A 15407-nucleotide genomic window follows, 5' to 3' on the forward strand; every position below is an offset into this window, starting at 1 on the left:
TTGCCTGAGTTTTAAGGGTGGTTTGCTGCCCCTACCATCTCCACAGACTTGAATAGGAATTATGGGGGTCTGTTATTTTGCCATAAATGTAAGAACTACATGCTATTTGTCCCTTTCCTTCTTTGGCAAGCCAGATTCCAGGGAACTTTTTTTTATATAGATAGGAGAGGGGGCACACACATTTTTTGCCTTATTGCCTATCCAGGCAGGTCCCAAGCTCATTAAAAGTCCTGGTTTTAATGTTTGGGGGGGCGGGCACATTCCGATCTGCCTTTTTAATCCTAAAACTTAAAAGGCTTTTCCTGTATATTACCCTGGTTAGGAATTGTAAAAACATCTGTAGTTTTTTTGTAGGTTATTACAAAATAACAAATCCTTTTTTTCTGAAAAGGTGAAATTTTATCTGATATGATGCTGCTGGGAATAAATAAATCAAAGGTGATTCTGAGGACAAGCGTGTAGGATGTCTTTGGATGTAAGCTTCAACAACACTTTGCATGATGTGTTTGTGGAAGTAGTCTTGTAAATAACAGGTTTGCTGGCTGGGCTTCTTACCTGTGAACATATAATTCTAGTTTACAAAAGTGAGACATTACATCAGCTGGGTTACAACATTGCTAGAATTCTCCTTAACCTCATAAACCTGATAACAACCTCTCAGTTCACACACTGAGCTGCTAACTGTCAATAAAGTTGAATGAAGTGTAAAGCGTAACTAAGACCCGTTTGGCACAGCTTTTTATATACATGTACGTAAAAGAAATGTAATTACAAATCTGACATGCCCCAGCATTGGTGAAACAAGTTCAGCCGGTATACATCTATTAAGTTGGTAAGCTCGGTTTCACTTGTTTACTAAAACTATGCGATTCCGTGATGTACAGGATAAACTAATCTAGGCGAGACTTGCTGATATCACCTAAACCATGGCCTCCCAGACAAGTAATACTTTAAAAAAGGAGTTCATAGCTTGGTTAGTTGGCACCTTGTTGTGGGTACAAACTGGCAGTCTTTGGCACAGTTTTAACGTGTAGTTATCCACACGATGCAAGTTATTTTTAATCATTGCTTTAACATGTTTAAGGACATCTGTTGCTTCTATTATTATTAGCAGACAATAAATTACCATCTGTTGGATTCTGCATGTTAAGATAGTATGCTTTATTAGAATATTTGGATTACATAAAACCATTGACAACATTAAACAGTTAAAATCTTAATTTTCCTTAAATGCAATTGTTACATAAGACTTTGGCTAAAAGACCCACCCCTATTTTGACACATAGGGTGATATACAGAATATAGAGTCATGGACAAAAATTTTGGCATCTTTGCATTTGTATCAGAAAATGCAACACTCCCAGAAAATTGGACAAAATTATTGGCACCCTAAAATTTTTGACTTGGTAGCATATCCTTTGGAAGAAATAACTGATGTTAATCACTTTATGTAACAATCAGTGAGACTTTTATATCTCACTATTGGAATTTTGACCACTCTTCTGTGGCCAGCTGCTCGAGGTCCCTCAGATTTAAGGGCTTCCTTCTCCCAGCTGTTTTTAGATCTCTTCACAGTTGCTCTATGGGATTTAGATCTAGACTCATTGATGGCCACTTCGCAAATTTTCCAGCGCTTTGTCTTAAAACCATTTCTGGGTGCTTTTTGAAGTGGGTCATTGTCCTGCTGCATATTTACCTGCCGGATTCAGGTAGTGCTGAAGCTTATGAAGGCAGAAACCTATGCATGGCCATATTTGTCTAAGTAGGCATCACTGGTCTCAGTCCCCGTGTACCTGTTAAGTAAATTTGTTGGCTGTATTAAATCAGAAATTGAAGGGAAATCCAAAATGTTACTATTGTCACCAGAATAAGAGGTGAGGGAAATTGTTCAAGTGGGAAAATCCTAAGGGACCCACCCAGTCCACAGACTAAAACTGCCAGCAGAAACTTACTGGGGGTAGATTCAAGACCAGTCACCTTGCACAAAAGAAGAACGAGACTAACCGGTCTTCTGGCAAAAATAGTTTTATGTTACATTATTGCACAGATCTGTAATAAAAACACAAAGGAAACAATGTTTCAAGTAAGAAATGAGATGGCCCTTGTGTTTGAAAAATATTTATCGCGGCTTTCAGTGTTCCTTAGATGTGAATGTCTGGTTGGGAACAATCTTCCAGAAATCCTTTTTTAAAGAATCAGTGAACCCAAGAGTATTGCAGGATGGATCATCACCTGGCTTCATATATCTGGGAATCAAGCAACAGATTTTTTTCCTTAGAGTTTAGGGTTTCTCTGTAATAAAAAAACTATTAAAAAAAACTTTTAAGTATACACAGAACTGAAATGGGTAGTTTTGTAAACAGTTGCATCCCTCCTGTAGGGCCTGCTTAATAACATATCTTTTGAATCTAGCTCTGTGCTTTCAATTAAAATCTACCATCTGCCATTTATGGGCTCGTTCACACTGCTGCATTGGTTATGGTTTATCTCAAGCTGCTGTATGCAGGTTTGACGGTTGATAATCCCAGAGTACTGAGCTTGTTTCCAGTGTGACCTTTCTGAGGTGTTTGCAGATAACATTGTGAGTTAACTGTCAGAGCAGTTCCTTGTCAGACAGTGTTTGAGGTGTCTGGCAGTGAGTCCAGCCTTTCAGCAAGATGGGACTAGCAGGATCTGTGCAGGTCTGAGCTCTCTCTGCTCTATCAAAGCATTCCAAATCTTCATGCTGTTGCTGTGGCTTCCTTATTTTTATTCACAAAATATTTCTGATATGTATTTTCATTGTATATGATAGATAAAAAAAATCCACTTCCTCCAATGAACATGCACATGATATATGCAGATGATTCTAAAGATTTGGAGAGCCCTTGTGCTTTTTGGGCATTTGAAGGATGCTCTTCTGCAAAGCAATAAGCATATTCAGTGATCTCCTAAATAATAAGTGACCTCTTCTTTTTGGGAATTTGAAGGATGCTCTTCTGCAAAGCAATAAGAGCATATTCAGTGATCTCCTAAATAATAAGTGACCTCTTCTTCTCCCCAACACTTCCAAAGGATCCTTACTGTTGCGCCTCCATGGGCAATAACCTAAGGGGAAATTGGTCCCTTCATTGCAGCTTCCACTCGCAGAAAGGTATGGAACCTTTTGGCCCCATGTTCCCCATGTACTCCCCACTCTTGCCACCCCAGCAAAAAAAGTAATCATTCTTTTTACTTCATGTTCATAAAAGTTGAAAGTCTCCTGCATTAAATCCAAGACCAAAGGAATGAAAACTAGTATGCTGACAAATCCTTTGTGGTCTGTCCATGTCTAGGCTTTATTCATATATACCGTGGTCTTGTTTGCACATGCTTCAACATGTAGAAGAATTGTATGTACAGCAAATTTCTGTAAAACATTTGTAAATCTTTAGGCAAGTTCAAGCAACTTTGATGAAGCTTTTAAAAAAAATTCAGTTTTAGTTTGGTGGTAAACCTATATCTTAATTGTCGTGTTGACGGTCACTTTAAAGAAGCAGCTAGTAGGCTTTAGCAGGCTATTGATAAGCTTCAAGTATTGATGAAACCGAATAGCAGCTTGTTGTAACAGTCAGCACTCCTATTTAGGTCTGTGTTTGACCTCCCAAAAATAGAGCTAAAGGCTGCTTGAAGCTTGCTGTATACGTGTGAACAAGGACTTCTGTGTTAAAAGTAGGCTGAGCAAACTAGGACCACCATCCCTTTCTCAGCTGGGAGATATACAGCCACTTTGAAGTTTGTTCATGGTCACTTCCCAGTTAGGACAGGAATTGGTTAAGGGTAGCCTCCATTAAGGTGGTTGTGTATGATGCCCAAATCTATGTCAACTGTCATCCCCTATGGTGAAGAAAAACTCTACTCCAAGGTATAGCTGGGCAACCACACCCTCATGGACTACAAACTCAGAAATTTAGTATAGAAGTGTTATGGCTTCTTCCAAAGCAAACATTATTCTTCCATTCATTACTCCCAGACCATGATTGGATAGGATGATGGGGACCTGTCCATGGCGAATTAAGGATATCTTTCCCAGAAAACTGTATTATTTTTAGTAATAAGCTGCTGGCATATAGTTTTTTGATCGTCCCTAGAGCAGAGGTATTTATCCCCATATAAATGGGTTCATAAAGTGTTGGTTAGTATTCTCTGAAATGCCAATATCTAGTTTGCTATCAAAGAGAATTTGATATTCAAAATTATGCAATTACCAGTAGGATGGATGCAGTTTTTAACCCAGGCATTTTTAAAGCTGGGTGGGAAGAAATTGTAGGTGGGTGGGTGGCAGCCCCTGTATTGTGACCCAAGTCTTCAGTAAGCACCCAAAAACAGCCCAGTGGTTACTGAAATGTACCAGGTGGTGCGCCCAGCTAAATGGGACTGAAAAGAACACTGGATGAATGTTTTATTTTAGGGGTCTGCAAACCCTTAAGACTAAAATCCCTCTATCCTTTTGCATTGTTCTTTTAAAAGTCATCTTGCAATGTGGCTTTGCAAAATGCATTTTGTGTATTAAGGTTCTTGTGTGAATAGTATCACTAGACTGAGAAAAGTATGTATCAAGTACATGAAGAATTTTTATGTATTCTGGAGAATGTTCATGAGAAATTATGTATTTTATAAATAGGACCTTATTCACAGAAAAAGATCCATAACCTGTTCTTCATATAGTCTATTAACATTTAGTTTTTATAATGATACTACCCAAAGCCAAAAGTGTAGGAAAGCTGTGAAGCACCAGTTAAGCATTTATTGATGTCTGAGGAGCAACTGGTGAGAATAATCCTCACATTCTGATTTATTAAAGCTCCCCAAGGCTGGAGAGAATACGCTTTCATCAGTGAAGCTGGGTGATCCAGCAAACCTGGAATGGATCTGATCCACAATTGAAAACATTTTCTAGCAAATTGCTAATGACGTTTAGGAAATCCATTACAAGTTTGCTGGATCACCCAGCTTCACTGATGAAAGTGTATCCTCTCCAGCCTTGAGTGCTTTAATAAATCGGGCCCATTGAAAACATGGAAAGGATTCTCCCCATTGGGTCAAAGCAACTTCAACCTTGCATTAGAAGTAATAACTATTAACTAGACTCCTTAGCATTAGATTAAAGTCAAATTCCAGGAAGGTATAAAAGATGCAAATTAGTGCAACTCTGCATTTAATAATTTATTATAATATAATTTAATATATTAAAATGGCCAAACATTCACTGCAGGTGTATATTTCTGGTGTATGTGTTCCAAACTACAGCAGTTGATTCACTTTCAGTGAAAAAAGCCAAAGGTTTGTAAATATGCACCACATTGTAGTAAGTACCTAAATTGGACTTGGTTTCAGCCTCTCGGTACTGGAAGGGACTTAGGTGTGCTGCGCACAAACAAGGAAAGTGCTGATAGACGTGCACAGGAGTAGTTCACTTTTCCAAACATACCAAAAACAAAAACTGATAAACTTAATTTTTTGTGCTAGGAAAACAACTATTGCAAGCTCTTGGAAAACATCCTCTCTCAATTAAAAAATAGTTATTTAGAAAATTAATAATATTATGATAAATGAGAAACTAACTTCAAATACACAAAATACACATAATAAATTTCTAAAGATCTGGAACCCGTGGATGAACTATACTAAATTAAATATTGATACTCTTTCTTTATAATAGTTATATATATCTCCCCTGAAAGAATATTTCATTTTATTTTCCTCTTCTCTTTTACTTATTTCTTTAATTATCTCTTTCTTATATGTTATCTTTATTACATTATATGCATTTATTTTTCTTTTACATTATTATTTAAATTGTATCATTTCATGTTACTTCATTTTTATTGTAACATTGTGTATCATTTTTTGTTATACCTTTTAACCTTGTAAAACTCAATAAAAATTATTGTAACAGAGAAATGCATAGGAGGATAAACCTATTGGTCTTCTGTTTCTCTTTCAAACTCAACAGAAGGCTGAAAATGTAGAGAGAACAACAGGTCTTCCACCTTGCTGTGCTGTGTGGTGCTCTGATGTATGCACCCCATCCGTGTAAAATTCACTGTTTTATAAATTTGCGTTTAAAGTCTGTCCAGCAGCAGGTCTGTGAGTTATACATACCTGCCCACACCACCATAAAGGTACATCTAAAAGGAAGGTCAGACACATTTGGGAATTTATCAATTCTTGGCATCGTCGGTTTCTTGATGAATCTTTTCCTGCACTAATGCAAAACACTGCCGGACCCCCCTTTGGTGCCACAGATTGCTGATGAAATGTCATCTCTGCTTAGCATTCCAGGTTTGCTTGTTAAAGCCTTGTTCTCTTTTTGAAGTTAACGTTGACCTAGGCATGCTTTTAATTGTGTTCACTGTAAGATTCAGTCTGTTTGAAGAGCTCCTGTTGTAAAAATAAATAACCCTCCTCAAAAGACAGGTTTACCCATGGGAGTCCAAAGGAAAAGGAACTGGTGAGGTCTCTCGTTTAATCTTTCTTTCTTTGTTAATGTTTATTGTTGAATTTACATTGAGATATCTCTTCCAAATTCAGTATTTTATTTTCTATTTGTAAGCAATCAACTATAAGTTTGTCATCTATTGCATATTTTTTATTTTATTTTAAACAATAATTTTGTAAGTGTTACTTTTATTAGTCTTTTATACAATTACTCTATTATGAGTAGTCATGCAGGATGCAATGACTGGGGTCTTGAGTATAGGAAGGGTTTTAATGACAGGGCTGGAGGTGAGGTGGTCAGCTCTGTCAAAGAGACCTTGTCATGAAGCACTTATTTAAACTTATAAATTATATGTTCATTTAACACTTTTTGTCATGATATTTACCTACAAAAGCCTCCCCTGTGTGGGCATAATGCAGCCCTGTGTCTGCTGAGTGCTACCACATTGGATGTGATGTCGGCAGTCCCAGCAAACTCAGAAGTGTCACACAAGTGACGAGCTTAAGCAGTGATGATAGATTTGATATAAATTATGGAGGGCCTTGCATGCAACCTGTGACACCTTCAGAGGGCCACAAGATAGCTGTGCATTTTTGTAAGCTGGGATGCATTGCTGCGCAATAGCTGCCTGAACACTTTAGTGTTGGAGTAAAATAAGACTTATTGTTAATAATGACGGTAATGGCAACCTCCACATTGGTGATGGTGGTTGCAATAAAAACCTGCAGCTTTGGATTAAGTGACGGCAATACCAACCTCCTGCATTGGTGTCAGTGGTTGCATTTATTACTGCAAGCAGCAGTGGTGTTATTGTTCGTGACTACGATAAGCCCCATGTTGGTGGTGGTGGCTGTGAAAAAAAGTAGGGGAGCAGTCCTACTTGTCTAACAGATTAAGTGGATTTAAGCGGGGAATTACTGGCATACCCATATCTAAAAAGCCTAGTTTTATTTTAATAAACATACAAAATATACAGAACACATTATTAATAAAACCTTAAATACATGACCTTGAATCACAATATATCACACAACACAAAAAGGCTATCGACAATCCCAACACATTTTGCTGTAATTACCGCTTCCTCAGGGGATGTCATAGCAGAGTAATATATATGTGTGTCCAAAGCTAGTAGGTGGCTGTGATAATATTCTTTAACTTTTGTGTATGTGGCTGGAAGCCTTAATAATAAACCCCACAACGGTGTTGGTGTTTAAAATAATAATAAGCGCTACATTGTTGTCACTGGTTGCAACAACACCTTTGGAAAACTGGTTCTATTGCTTGCTTTAGGTTACCTGCATGATATTGTTACTTCTGTATTGTATGTTGAATACAAACTATTTTTTATTTCATCTTTGGAGTACAGTTGCCATTTATGTCCTAGGTTGTACCATTCACAGCCCTTGGGGTTACTGGTTGCCTAGTGCACGTTGAGTTAGTTGCTATGGCAACCACAACTAGTGTTCTGGTTTATAAAGAAGCCCTATTACGTATGCATTGTATATTTAATTACACATTATATATACACTTCTAGATTCCGGTCAGTTATATTTGACAGTGCTCAATAAATATAATTTCTGAGAGAACATGATTCAGATCATGGTGAATTCTGCATGCTGCCAAATGAGACTTTAATTTATCCAATATATTTTGTTTTTGTTTTTTAACTTACCAATTTAGGTGTTTTATTTGATGCCCTGAACATTGCAGACCACAAAAACTCAAGTCAGAATTTAAACACACCAGTTAATAGCCATTACTTTCCCTAATTAGATAGTTCAGTCCTAACTTTCAATCACAGATACCAGGTTTTTATAACAGACTGCATCTGCAGAGATGTCTTTTTGACTAGGCCATAGTGCACAGGGAGTCCTTTTTCATAAATCAAAAATTAAAATCACATTTTACCTTTTAAAGGTGGATCTATATGTAAATCTTTTATTAGATGGGGGAATGGTTAGAGCTGTCAGGTTTCTCTACAATTGGAGAGATTCTTTAACTTTATTTCTAGTAAAAAGTTTGTCACCGGGAAAGTGAGGGGAAATCTCCAAATGTTTTCCTCTAGTACAGGAAGTGAGGGAAATTTTATGTAACATTGGTTTTAAAACTGACAGGTTCAAGCCTTTCCTTATTTCATTAAAAATGTGGTATTTATAAACTTTAAATTAATGTAGGAGATATAACTTTTGTTATATAATATATATTAACCTATTTTATTATTCTTTGCTTGTGTATACCAGGCTGCCCGTTACAAAATCCCTTGGTACCTGGTGTTCTGAGTTGTGTTCTGTTTAGTCCCAAGCTGGTGATTACCATTCGTCACCATCCATCTGTCACAGAGAAATCAGAGTGGCAGTATGTAACTTAAAATGCAAAATGAAAAGCCGAAAATGTGCAATTATATCTTACATTTCATCAAATTTTAAAACTGGGATATTTCCAAGAGCAAAAATGTTCCGGGATAAATTTTTGGTTTTGACATATGGCACTGTCATGAAAACTGTAGACAGAAGGCAATTGTGAAATGGTTTATATTTTAAATCTGCTAATTCTCAGGTTGGCAAACTAGTTTTGCAGCAGAAATTACATAAGCCCAGCCTTTTTATTTCTTCCAGTCTTTCATTGCTGCTGATCCCCTGCAGTATCTCTAGCTATTTCTAGACTACATATTCTTGCCTCAGTGTTGGGTGTACATCATGGAGCACCATTGGTCAGGTAGTCTTATAATGGAAGATTATTGTTATTAACTAGTGTTTATAGTGCCGACATATTTCAACGAGTTAGACGAAGTCTATAGTCATGTCACTAGCTTTCCCTCGAAGGGGCTCACAATCCCCCTCCAAGTCAGCTTGCAGATTTGCAGATTACTCCTGCTAAAATCCATACAAATTCAGATAGTTACAGAAGCTTGATTTAAAATGTAAAAGAATTTTAGTGATCTTATTATAGCAATATTCGATGTAGGGTTTAGCTTCATACCTAACTCAGAGGGGCCCTCAGCTGCAAATACCTGCTGTGTGTTGTGTGAACTGGCTGGAGGTATTTGGTATTAGTGTGAAAAATGTAGCAGAGCTTTACAGAAGAAAAATGTAAACATTCCCATACATGCTTGCTATTAAACTCGCTCCATGGCCTTCTAAGAGAATGGCCACTCTTAAGCCTGTAAACTCCATGTCCATATTTAGAGCTGGTGTCGGCTTTTGTTCCTAATAACTTAAGTGTGATGTATGAGGACTTGAAAGATGGACCGCTGGAGTCGACTTTAAATTGATAAATGCTAAGGCTGCAGGAAAAAAAAAAAAGCACGGCTGAGTTAAATGACCCTGTGAAAAAGAGAAGTAAAGCACCAGGAATAAGGATCTTTATTCTCAAAAAGCGACCAATAAGGTTTGAAAATTACAGTCACATGACTTAAAATTGCTTACGTCTGTGCACAGCATTGTCAGTTGAGCTTTGTGTATGAAATAATTCCACACAGGATCTGCAATGCTTTCAAAGATGTGTTTTAAAATCATAGGAAAATTATTTGCATGTTTTTGGAGGTAGCCAGAGTTGGGAGGAAGCCTATGCAAACAGAGGACAGTCATGCAAGACAGTCATGCAGGGTTGAATTCTTTATGGTAAACACCAGTGGACCATATCTGTCCAATGTGTATTTCAGTTTATAAAACGCCTCTCATATATGCAGTTCGTCTTTCCAACTGGCTCTTTGCCTTATGTTACACTTTAAAACACGGGAAAGGGGAGCTTAGGGGTTTATCAGTGTTTTCAACAGCTCCACTACTAGGACTTTAGTTAACTTTCAGTCAGCACATATATCAAGTTATCATAGCAGTGTCTTTTTCTCCAAAGTAAAATATTTAATTGACGCGCTTTGTCTTCCATATTTTGTTAGGGTTTTAAATATAGAGATTTGTATATTGGCCACTAGAGGGAGCTCTGTGAGTAACTGTAATCATGTCCCCCACCCCCTTAAACAAATACAATCACCCACACATGGAAGGCCTTGTTTTTAGTTAAGCTGCGTACACACTTGCAATTTTTGTCGTTGGAAAGGATCTTTCACGATCCTTTCCAACGACAAGGGAGTGCACGATGCATGAACGGTACTGTACATACAGCACCGTTCTGCTCTATGGAGAGGGGAGGGGGAGAGCGACGGAGAGGCACCCTGCTGCGCGCTCTCCCCTTCCCTTTCATTAGGATCGGCTGTCGTCCATCGTCCGTGGATCCGGCAGGTCGGTCGTCCGGACGATGGACGACACCGACTGTACACACGGCAGATTTTCGCCCGATAATTGGCCGATGCAGATTATCGGGCAATAAAAATCTGACATGTGTACGTAGCTTAAGTTATCAGACCCTCGGAATTCCATTATAGGTAGGAGCAGTAAAGCACAACTATTGTCTAGTATCAAAATGCCAGTAGAAAAACCGCCTTTGCAGTTGGCCAAATTGGCTGCCTCCATAGACTATTTAGTTATGAAAAAATAAGACATTGCTGAAAGGATTTCTCTTGTAACCCATAGTTTTGTATGAATTTATAACACCTTTCCTTTAAATGTTTAGTTCGCCATTCCTTTAGGTAGTAAATAAAAGACCTTTGCCATTTGTCCTCCTGAGTTTAGCTGGGGAATCTGTGAGATAAGAGAAGTTTTGCAAGTTATGTTATCTTCCAAGGCTACATAATCCGTTCATGAACACCTTGCTTGCACTCCCTCATTCCCATGTAATGTTATTGGGATGTCTATGCTGGCTAACAAAGGCTGTGCATTGAGATATATATATATATATATATATATATATATATATATATATATATATATATATTCTTTGTAGTTCTGCATCATTTCTGTTTTGCTAATAAACCCTTCTAAAGGTCTTATCTGTTGTGAGCACCAACACAAAAAATGTAAATAAATAAAAACAACTTGGTTACAATCAACTTTTTTGTGGATTGCCTTAAAGCATTTGTAGGGGTAATTATTTTGATGCCATTATTTGCAGTGGTTAAGTTATGCAATATCAGATAACAGTCAATCGAGATGAACAATTGGCGCCGTTTCCCCACAGCAGAATTGATAAATGATCAGTTGGTAAGAATGACTGCTGTTCATTCCAATGGAATAGAGCACAGCTGGGTGCTGCTCGTCCTTCCCTGTGTGTGTGTGTGTGTGTGTACACCACTCCATTGTTCATCTACCACTGGAAACTATCACAAAATATTGTTTATAGCGTCAATCATCAGACATCTATTGGACGTCTATAAGGGGGACTTTAAACCTAGCATGGGGTACAATTTGAAAATTAGGAACCTGGCCCGTTATTGGGGGGGCAATCCAGGATAGTGATTCCTACATATGCGGTGTGGAAATTATTCTGCTGGAGTTTCTCGGGGTTTTGTTACAACTATACACCCATTTTTTAAATTTTTAAGTGTTTTTATTGATGATTATTCTGGTTAATGCATTTTCCCCATCATATGCCCATTATCAGTTGCTGTGGCTTATGACGGTAATAGGAAAATTAGCAAGCACATCGACTAAGATATAAACCTATTCCATTTACTGAATTTCCATCATGTAAATCCAAGTGTTTTCCAAACCACGGCAGCCCCTTTTATTGAGGCATTGACCAAGCAGATTGATGAGAGAGGTTTGTGATGGGTTCCTTTATTTTATTGAATTTGACCTATAGTAAAACAGTGATTCGGTGCTGTGTTTGTTCAGAATTGGTGTCTCTTGTCTGGGCACTTTTAGAAATCAGCGTTTGCATTTTCAACTGTTAAGGGGCATAGCAGATAGACAATGGTTAAATCAATATAGACAGATGTTTGGACTGAAGAGCAGTGGGGGGTGGAAACCTGCCTTGTCATGTCTTCAGCCTGTACACCTTCCTTGTTCTTCCTCTATATCTGCATAGCTGCATCATGCAGCTTGTTAGCAGGAAAGCTTCTTCCTCCTATGGGCTGTCTCAGCTCAGCCAGTCCAATGGCGGCCATGCCATTCACATAGGAGGAGGGATTCCCCCCTCTGCTTCAATGAACAGTCACATCTGTGCAGGTCTGTGTGTGTGTCGCTGTTAGAGGACAAGCCTGGGGAAACCTAGTCCTCATTGCATTCTCATTTACAATAAAAAAAAGCCTTGGATTAAAATGGGGAATGGCTGATAACGTCAGACTCTTCTTGCAGATGCTCGGTGGGGCTTTTGTGAACATGTCGGTGTGGAAGGTGAATACTGACCTGGAAATGTGAGCTGGTGTCACAGGAGTGCCGTCTTCTGTACAGGTAAGCAAACGTCCCTATGTTCCTGTTGTACTATAGGCGTGTATTTTTATTTTTTTTTTTTTGCATGCACACAGATATGTTGGTAAAAAAACTGGACGATTTGGGATTTGTATTCCCCAATCTGCTTACTATGGATCAACTGCGGTTGTATCTTTCATTTAGATAAAAAAAAATGATCGCTTATACATTTTCGAGTGGCAACACAGTGACAGACTTGTGTTCCGATCATAGAAAATTGCCACAATGGTGCATGGTGACAGAATTGTTTTTTTTTTTTTTTTTAAAGGCTGCTTTCATAACCATTTACCGGCATGCTGAAATATCTAATCATTTATTTACTTTGATTTGCCACTTGTCTGAGCATTGAAAGTGAAGCTCAAATTTTTGCTTTTCTAGGCAGGACGATGGCAAGCAGACAATATAAAAAAAGCAATTTTAGATTTTTACTTGGGTTATTTTTTTATTAAAATGTGTTTAGATTATGCAAAACCAGTTTTACGTATGCAGGCTTTTTTCCCTATGTCATTATTATATATAACTTCAGAACAAGGATAGGGATTTAAATTTCCTTTACAATAAATTATTACCATGTTGGTTGGTTCTCATTACCTACAAGATGGTAAGGAATAGGCTAATAGCAGGACACCTCAGTAACTAATTAGAATTAATCAGACTACAGCGAGCTGAAATCTAGTTGATTGCTACCAGTTAGGGTTCTTACACATCCTGGCTTTTTGAATCCCTGTATTAAAGAAAAAAGTCTATTTTAGGGTTAGGTTATTATACCAAGCAAAAGGTGTTCAGAGATTTCCATTCCTAATCTGTTATTTGTGGCTGGTCTCCAAATGTTTTGATGGGCTTGGGTTCCCGACAAAAAAATGCCATCTATCGCTAAAGGCAAATTCATCTTTTTTTTTTTTTTTCCAACCTTGGAATGTCAGTTATTTTCGGTATTGAGGAAATGGCAGATAATAGGCATTAAGTGACTCTTTAGAGATACCGTAACTTATTTAGCATGTTTTGTATGTATATGCCATATTTTGACTTCTAGTTTAATACTGTTTTACACTTTTTTTTTTCCCCCACTTGGATTCAATGGCCATGGAGTTAATTAACTTTACACACCTTCACAACCTTTAGTCACAGCTATCAATGACAAAATGTGAAGAAATGTTTTGGCAGCATTGCATCAAGTTGGTTTCATGATCCTTTGTTTTATTTAGTGTTAATTTTACACCTTTTGTGCATTCATTCATTTTGTGCTGCGGCATCCTATGAGCTTGCAATGCCCCCCCCCCCCCCCCAGTGCACTTGCACTACTTTTGGGCACCAGTTTGCGTTTACTTTTTATGGATTGGGGTTCAATTCAGGATGTTGGTGCACTACAGCTCCATATATATATATATATATATATATACCGTGTTTCCCCGAAAGTAGGACCTACCCCGAAAGTAAGACCTATCACTATTGTCCCAACCTGCCCTAATATAAGACCTACCCCGAAAATAAGACCTAGGAAAAAAAGAAAGAAAAAAAAACAAAAACAAAAATAGTAAGGACACAGTCTATTTGCATCTACATCATATATTCATCATTAAACAGATTTTATACGATTATAGGTATATAAGACCTACCCTGAAAATAAGACCTAGTGTGTTTTTGGGAGGCCAAAAAAATATAAGACAGTGTCTTATTTTCGGGGAAACACGGTATAATGCAGTGCAATTACATTTTAAGTGCTCAGAGTAATGTATATACTTCTCATTTGTATATATTACAGAGTCCCAATTCTCATGTACTGGTGAGATGTTCAATTCTCTTTTTGGAATACAGCTGTGCATGGATGGACCACAGACATGGGAACCAAAGGGTTCAACTTTGATTGTAGTTTGGGGCATCCAAGGGCTGTAAGATCTGGTACAAGAGTATGTACTAGATTGCAAGCTCTTCTGAGCAGAGTCCTTTCCTCCTCATGTATCTATGTCATTTGCAACCCCTATTTAATGTACAGTGCAGAGTAATATGTTTGCGCTATGTACAGTTTATTAATAAAACTTGCACTGGTTTTCTAAAGAAGGTTGTATTTCTGTAAACATTAAAGAAAAGGCACTGGAATGCTGCCCCCACACAGATAATTTAACATTTGCTACAATCTGAATTAAAGACATAACATGGCATGGGGACTCCCGCTAGCAACAACTCCGTTACCAGCATTTCCAGCTCTTCCCGATCACTCTAGTGGTCATCAAGCCATGGTTTTCCACCTCCATAAAAGTGTGTGGGTTTAGTACTATGCACAAGTAATTGGGGAATCTAGATGCAGGTCGGGGGCACCCAATAATGGCCCTTTGGGGTGCAAGCTCGCAGTTTGCTTTAGATGGGTGTCAACATTGGGCCCATAAAGGTGATTCGCCCCAGCAGCATCCAACCTGAAATAAAATAGCAGTTTTTGCTTATGACTAACCCTCCTACACTCCTGTAAATGAAAAACGTAATCATAAAAAAATATGTCTCGGATATTCTGTGGACAACCATAAAGATTCTTGCTGGAGAACTATAAATCCCAACTTGGGAAACTTCTTAATTTAGCTGCAGAGGCTCGGCCATAGCTGGCCTGGGCCATATAACTAAGCATTGTGGGTAATGCCAAGATGTAT

At 38.0% G+C, this 15407-nt stretch overlaps 1 protein-coding gene across 3 annotated transcripts in view; it reads left to right on the forward strand.

The window, feature by feature from the left end:
- DAAM1 (dishevelled associated activator of morphogenesis 1) overlaps nt 1-15407 on the forward strand; it is a 114871-nt gene that overhangs the window by 28818 nt on the left and 70646 nt on the right. Inside the window, exon 2 of one of the 3 annotated variants that reach the window (XM_072428579.1) lies at nt 12655-12750. The gene's annotated coding sequence lies outside the window, so the exon portion shown is untranslated. Of the gene's footprint in view, nt 1-12438; nt 12751-15407 lie in introns of those variants that run through there. The other 2 variants (XM_072428578.1, XM_072428580.1) reach the window with 2 other exon arrangements.

The sequence above is a fragment of the Pyxicephalus adspersus genome, chromosome 12 (genome assembly GCF_032062135.1).
Source record: "Pyxicephalus adspersus chromosome 12, UCB_Pads_2.0, whole genome shotgun sequence".
NCBI classification, from domain to species: domain Eukaryota; kingdom Metazoa; phylum Chordata; class Amphibia; order Anura; family Pyxicephalidae; genus Pyxicephalus; species Pyxicephalus adspersus.